Source organism: Pistacia vera, unplaced genomic scaffold (genome assembly GCF_008641045.1).
Source record: "Pistacia vera cultivar Batoury unplaced genomic scaffold, PisVer_v2 Contig182, whole genome shotgun sequence".
Classification (NCBI taxonomy): domain Eukaryota; kingdom Viridiplantae; phylum Streptophyta; class Magnoliopsida; order Sapindales; family Anacardiaceae; genus Pistacia; species Pistacia vera.
Genome location: NW_022195917.1, coordinates 482,028 through 489,767, shown reverse-complemented (window position 1 = coordinate 489,767; position 7,740 = coordinate 482,028). Strand labels below are relative to the sequence as shown.

The 7,740-nt window shown below is 37.1% G+C and overlaps 2 pseudogenes; both read right to left on the bottom strand.

Annotated features, from left to right (window-relative positions):
* Nucleotides 1-1,575: 1,575 nt before the first annotated feature.
* On the bottom strand, nucleotides 1,576-3,057 carry LOC116126639 (annotated as a pseudogene).
* A 1,499-nt stretch (nucleotides 3,058-4,556) lies between these two features.
* LOC116126638 lies at nucleotides 4,557-7,740 on the bottom strand (annotated as a pseudogene).

Below are 7,740 nucleotides of genomic sequence, written 5' to 3'. Positions count from 1 at the left end.
TTCGGCAGTGGTGGCCGGAATCTGGCACTGCAGGTAGTGGGGGTATTTTTGTTATTTTATGTTAGGGTGTTTAATTAAATTAGTAAACTTAAGGCTTTTTTATAAATTTTTAAATTTACTCGTAATACCTCTCTATTCAACTACCCAATATTATTTCTAAAATCATATCCAAATAATAAACCAAACGCACCTTCCTTTTTGTACTTCTATTTGATAGTGGTGATAGTTGGTGAGGGATTAGCATGTATATCCCTCCTAATTATATGGATTTGCGTAGGTGTGCCATGCCTAAGACAGTCAACTACTGTGCTGGGAGCAGCAATCTTGATGGAGAAGTTGTGGATGGTGTGACGCCACATGGAAGGAGCCTGGCCGTCAGATTTGAGAGTAGTTTGTGGACAGATGCACGCACCCAAGGGCTAAGAGATTCACCCCACAACAAAAAGTAAAGAAAATTTTATATAGACACAAATGATTGTAATGGTCATAGTAGTAGAAGTTACGAATTTACTGAGGAAACTTGACTATGATTTGGTAAAGAATCTGGTGCGCTTATAAGACTAAGTTTAGCCATTGTATCTTCAGCAAGAGCCCAAATTTTATTAGAAACTGGACAATGTCTTCCATTGCCCAGTCATGAACAGCAGGGTCTAATACTAGACAGAAATTCCCATTTCGAATCTTTTTATTCAATATCTTTGATGAACATAAACAAGAAAAAAAATCTGTGAAGTACAAATTCTAAAATATATATATATATATACCATAAACAAAAAAAAAAATCTGTGAAGTACAAATCAAAATATAGAAAATTGAGAAAGAGAATAACTTGCCCTCTTACAGATTCACATTCACCTATTTGAATATTGTACAATTAATGAAGATTTATTTCGCCTTGTTTATTACTTGAACAACCTTTTAAATTTCTGTCAGCGGATTAGAGTTACTGGGTATTTTGTTAAATGCAACTTTGCTGAAGATACTGATGAGTTGATGATTTTGACTTGGCTGAATTTGACTTTAAAACATCTCGTCACCTGTTTGATTTGGAAAATGCTTTCACCAAAGCGCATCTATGAAGTGTTTGTATGATGTTCAAGTGGTGAAGCTATCTTAAGCCCAGTGTCAAAGCATTTTTTATGTTAAATCTCCAGAATCTCCCTTTGTATGATTTTGTCTTCCTTTAGTAGATGTTAGATTTACGCAAGTTATATATCCATATATATATATAATATATATATATATATATAACTGATGACAGATCTGTGGAACTTCATGAGGCTATGAATGTTATGTAAAATCTTCTACCAAGCAAATTTGTAGGATTATTGTTGAAATATTGGGTGAGGTAAGTGACAGTCACAAAGCATTATATTGTCTTAAACAAACAAAAAGGAAAGATGCATGCATGCATGTATCTTGAGGGAACAGCTCATGGTAATGTTAATTCTTTTCTTCTCCAACTCTTATTTTATTCAATAGCTTTTGATGAACCATAAACATGAAAAAAATCTGTAAAGTACAAATTCTAAAATATATATGTAATATAGAGCTAACGTTTTTTTGCATCTGAAGTCATGCCTTGATTGGATTGAAGACCACGGTGAATGGTTTGCAATGTGTAAGCTGAACTGTCCTCCTTTCTCACTCACATCAATCTTCTCCATCTCTGGTGGAGTTTTCATCTCAAAATTGGATACCAATTTTGCGATCACAATCCCAGAATTGGTAATGCCAGTATGATTCCGGGCAGCTACGCCTACCCACCCCAAGGGTAAGAATCTGTAATCCACTTTCCACCAGCAACAGCATCCGTTGCAGATTCTTCTTCCAAGAATCTTTCTGGGCGAAATTCCTCAGGATTTTTCCACCATTTGGGGTTGTTGGCTAGCACCATGCATTGACTACAACTTTAGATTCCTTAGGAATGGTGAAACCTCCCAGTTTTGCTTCTTCAAGGTTCATATGGGGAACCAGCAGGGGAATTGGGGTGTGCAACCTTAGTGTCTCTTTTACAGTAGCTTGTAAATATGGTAGTTGAGCAGGTTTGATTCCATGACTGGATTCCATTGAGGACCGTCGAGAGTTCATTTCTGATCTTGTGTTGAACTTCAGGATGGTTGACAGCTCAGCTATTGCCCACCATGGACCATAGAGTCGTCTCTATCGCTGCAACATTAATGTTCTCAACAATGTAAAGTACATCCTTCACTTATTTCTCCTTCTTCTCAGCATCAATTATGTGATCAATAGCACATGTTATCTTGTTTTTCTCCATTGGCCGCCATCACTTCCCGCAACAGGTACGAATAATTATATTTAGATACATAATATTAGGATTGCAGTTGAAAATTGAATTTGAAAATTGTGTGTTTATGGGGTTGCCTAAACAGGTGGCTTACCTTTTTCTGAACTAGTAGTGTTAAAGAAAGCCAATCTCCTTTGCTGCAAGTCCCGCACTTGTTCAAATACCCTTAAGAAGGGTCTAAGCAAAGGAATGAAAATCCATAGTTATACTCAAAACTTTGAGCCAAACGGTTCTCTCAGAATTGAACTTGGTGCTTCAATGAACAAAGGTCTTCTTGTGACAAACTTTGCATCAAACATCCTATACATGATATTGATAGCATGAGTTGCAAACGCCTCCTCACAAGAATTCCTTTGCTTCTCACTTTCTCATCTCTTTTCAAGTCATCCACAACAAGGTCCACCTTCTTCCCACTTTACTATAATGGTGCACCACTTTGTTAGTGAAAAATGGCAGTGTCAGATCCTGCGCATTTTGCGCCAATGCTCTCCGTAAACTGTGAACACCATGTCTTGTCCATGCCTGTAAAATATCGAAAACAACGTTTCGAGGCGCGATCCGATTCCACACCTTGTGTGTAGAACTTGGGTAGCAAGCTCAGCGTCTGAAACCACGACAAATTTTTGGAACCAAGATTGAGGAGAATACGGAGCCATAGGTTTGCGCGAGGGAAGCAAGAAAGCGATGGTTGAGGTCATTGCCGACCTGGAGCCAGTTGCAAAGATTGGAATGGAGAAGGGAGAAGGGGGAGTTTAATGGAAGATTGAAAATGGAGTGAAAGAGTAAAGAAGAAGAGGAAGCAAAGGGAGGGAATAGAAAGATTTGGTGAATGAAGCAAGTAATACTGCAAGAAGAGTAGTAAAGATGAGATACTAACAAGATAGCCATAGTTTTGATTATGTTGAGATAAGATGAGACTGAAGGAGGGAAATGAATTATGTATATAAAGGAGTAATGGGGTAGGAGGGTTGGTGCCAAGTGTTGGGTGAATCTATGTGCTTTTGTCTAAATCAGGGTAGGAGGATCACTTAACGTTTTTCTATGGTCAATTGTTAGGTGGAAGTGGAATACTCATTCTTTTTCGTTCTCTTTAAGTTGATCTGGTCCTGGTTTCTTTTTTAATTATATTTGTTTCACTGTAGTATTCATAAGCGATATTTTGCAAATGAGAGAGAATAAAATTTAGCGATTATTTCAAATGTCTTTTGTAAAAAAAAACTCATATGCTTTATTTAGAAGGTAATATAAAACTTGTATAAATATATAATTCTCCTAAAAATATCAAGACTCCTCTAACAAGTATAAAAACCTGCTATAATTATAAAAAATATCAAAGTCTCTTTAAAACATAATCAGGAACGTTTTTATTACACTAATTTTATATGCAGATAAACAATAATGATTAGACGACAAGGAGGACCCGCTTGATCTTTCTCTCTCTGTCAACTCTAATAACATATTTAAATTGTGGGCAAAATTAAACAAAAACCACAATATAATATAACAGCAATAATCCCTTTGACCAAGACTTCATTTATTTTCAATCTTTTTTGGCTTGACCTTTTGGGATGAATTACAGGAGCAACCGCCAATTAGTCTTTAGCGATGTACATAAAAAAGCACTTTGAAAATTGATTCCCTATAGCTCCATCATACTCATAATGGGGATAAGCATTTTATTATTAGACACGTTCTGATTGATATATGATTATATTTACAGCTTTAACTACTTTATATTATGGTATAAAATATTTTTCTTTATAATTATTCCAAATTATTATTATTATTTTTTTTTTGTGTCACATTGTAATTATTTACATCTTAATGATTACTGTAATGAAGCAAATCGATGATTTTTTTTTTTTAGTATAATTTGAAGTGTGATAATTTTTATAGCATTAATAATAAAATAATTATATATGATGGAAAATTCACCGAAAGTGTTAAATATCCTAAAGTGTTTTTAATAATTTGTAAAGGCGTGTTTGATTTTAATATTACTTATGAGCTTTTTGATAATGATATGAACTTAATACTTTTAACGAAGTGGATGACTTTAATATTACAAGGAGGAAAGAAAAAAAATGTAAGGATATGAATGCATAAAAACATATGATTCTTGATTTTCTTTCAAGGAAAATACATCAATGTATTACAATTTTGTTTATTATTACACTTAGTGTTGCTCAAGACTATATTAAAATCTGCACCAACAATGGTGGCTATGCAGATTTCACTTCTACGCTAATCAACAACTTTGAACCTTTTCTTCACCTCCATGCCCTGCCAAAATCAGTCAATTTATATATCAATTAATAATTATGAGTAAAAAAAAATAGAAACTGTACCTGCAAACTCATGCATTGGACGTGTTCCTCGAACTTTCATCCATATTAGTGATGGAGGGTAACTTAAACGATCCTGACAGTCAAAATATAGAAATCAAAATGATAGAAGATTTTACAGACACAACTGATGTGTGGTACTAGTACAAGTTATGAATTTACTGTGGAAACTTCACTGTGATTTGGTGAAGTACTTGGTGTGCTCATAGGACTAATGCTTGGCATTGTATCTTCGGCAAGGGCTCTCAGCGTTAAGCTCAGGCACCACCCACTTGCCGAGATCCGGCCTGTCTTTTCTTCTAAGCTCACACACTGAAGCGCCATCTTGGCGTATGACCAGTGGCTTCCATCGGCAGTCTGGACTGCAGGGTCTAATACTCGGCGCAAATTCCCCATCTGGATTGCGCTTTCAACCTGTGAGCCAATCCATCGGTGGCTTCGCGGTTATTATTTGCAGAAGCATAACGCCGAATGAGTAAACATCAGACTTCACTCCCAGCAATCCTGTCTGCTGATATTCGGGGTCGATATAACAGAAAGTTCCAGCGGTTGAAGTCATTCGATATTGAGTTACAGAGTCGGTTACTGATGGAGGAACCAGCCTTGCCAAACCAACATCACTAATCTTGCTAACGTAATTACGATCAAGTAGAATGTTTCCGGGTTTTAAGTCGCGGTGCACTAGTGGTTCCGGCTTGGACTGGTGCAGAAAAAAGTCGCAGTCCGATTTCCGCAGCTATTCGGAATCTTTCTTGCCCGGAAGAACAGGACTTCCCCCTCTGCAGAATAGCCTGTCTTTAAGCTCCCATTAGCCATGTATTCGTACACTAGGCAACCATATCCGGGCAAGCTCCTAGAAGAAGAACCATGTTTGGATGTCGTATGTTGCATAATACTTCAACCTGCACATCGAATATCAAATCAATTCAACAATTACATGATCAATCAACTCATCATATATATTTATTAAGTTTGGTTTCTTACTTCTTGTGAAATTGGGATCGTCCTTGCGCGGCGTCTGGGCGAAGAACTTTTATGCCACAGGTGTATGATCAAGATTACATTTGAATACTGGACCGTAACCGCCTTCTCCAATCTTACGAGAAACTGCGAAATGTCAGTTGCTTTTTCGATCTCCTCGATTGTGTACTCCGGTACCTGGGGTCAGCATACCTCAAACCAGTCTCAGCTTCTTTCCCTACATTCATCTCGGCATTCTTCCTTTTCTGCTCGAGTTGTGCCAGTTTCTGAGTGTTCGGGCCTCAAGAGCTGCCCTGCACTTTGCTTCTCCTTCAATGCAAGTGTTAATGCAGTTCTCCTAGCATGTCGGGCCTCTTCAAATCTCTGGTGTTCTTCAGATTTCATGCGTTGAAATTCCTAGCCTGTATCATATATTATCAAATCCTAAAATACTATCATCAAAATAATATAAAAAGAAAATTCCCCTTTTCTTTCGTACCGTATGTTTGCAGTGAGTGCTTCCTTGCAGGCTGCACTGTACATATCCATTGTTTGCTTCAGCTCTAGCCTTAGCCTTCTCATCTTGCTTCTACATCTTCCTATAATTTAATCAATTGGTTTTAGGAATTTTCAGAAAAGAAGTTCAGTTCATCAAGAATCAAATGATTTTATTTCTTACTGCGGTGAAGACTGCGATGACCATGACATACTATTTACACTTCCTTGGCAGCTTGATGATACATCATACAAAGAAGAATTCATATCTGTCAACTTTTTTCAAGAGCGACCCTCTGGGTCATGTTGTCGTACTCTGAGCGCTTGAAAGATGAGGAGTAGAGTCTGAGTGTTTGAAAAATGCGGAGCATAGAGCTCTGAGCTGTTCGAAAAGCGGAATCCATTCCATAATCCAAAGGGACAGGGTCATTGAAAGATGGAAACATCCGATCAATACTTGGTCTTCCACTGCCCACAAATGATATGTCTGAATCTGATTGAAGGTATACTTAGGGTGAAGCTCTACCAAAAGGTGACCTGTTCAATGCCCTTACATTAATTTCTTTCTTCAATTTCATAACAAAAAGAATCATGAATTACTTATTGCTACGTTACCTGATTTCCATATCTTCTCGAATGCTACGGGATTGAAGTTGTGACAGTCGGTCCTGTAATAGGATCGCAAAATGTAGTTGAATTAATTAGGAGCAACAATAAAATGTAAATATGTTGTAGGGTTTTTTATATGAACAAACCTGATATCTTTGGTGATGTGTAGAAGGTGATTCAATTGGATCAGGAATGTGGCTGAGCTGGGTTGTAATTGACTAGTATGAGCATGGGGAGGCTGTTTAGCCGGCGGCGGTGGCATGTGAGCTGTCGTACTGATGAAATCTTTCCTTTTGCAATCACATACACATTGCAAAAGGCCGGTCCCTTTGGTAACACTAGTCGGAACATTGGGGTTTTGAATCTTCTGTGAAAAAAGAATCACACAATTAGGAGTCTTGAAATTACATTACAACTTGGCATATAAAATTTTCATTTTTGGGGTATGATTTACTGACCAGACTGCCCTGGATGATGCTCCAACTACTAAAGTCTCAATCGAATAATACGAAACATAGTCGATTAAGCTTTTGATACATCCATATCCTCCAATACACTTCAGTGCATTTTATCTGTTTTAATCAACGCAGGATTAAAAAATTATACAGGTGAGTATGACATGAATTTGAAGAAATTAACAAACTGAAACATACATCTTTTCGCGAGCAAAAGCAACGAAATGGTAGAACATTCTTTTGTATGTTGTCAACTAATTTATATTTGGTCTCCAACCTATCGTTAACATTAGACTAGAAACAGCCCCAGCTGCAGACAAAATCAAAATAATTAATTGAGAAAACGATACCCACCAACTCGCAATCTTTAACATGAAGAAACTCATGCTAAAATCTGAACATATAAAATGGAGACTGTCTTACTTTTTGATTACATGAATAAGTGTAAGAGATTGGCCTCTCGAAAGAAGACGATCAACTGCCCATTTTAAAGCATATTGGCTCCCTTATCCTTGTCTATTGCTACTGCTACACTTTCTTCTCTGCTGTCACGACTTCTTCTCGCCAT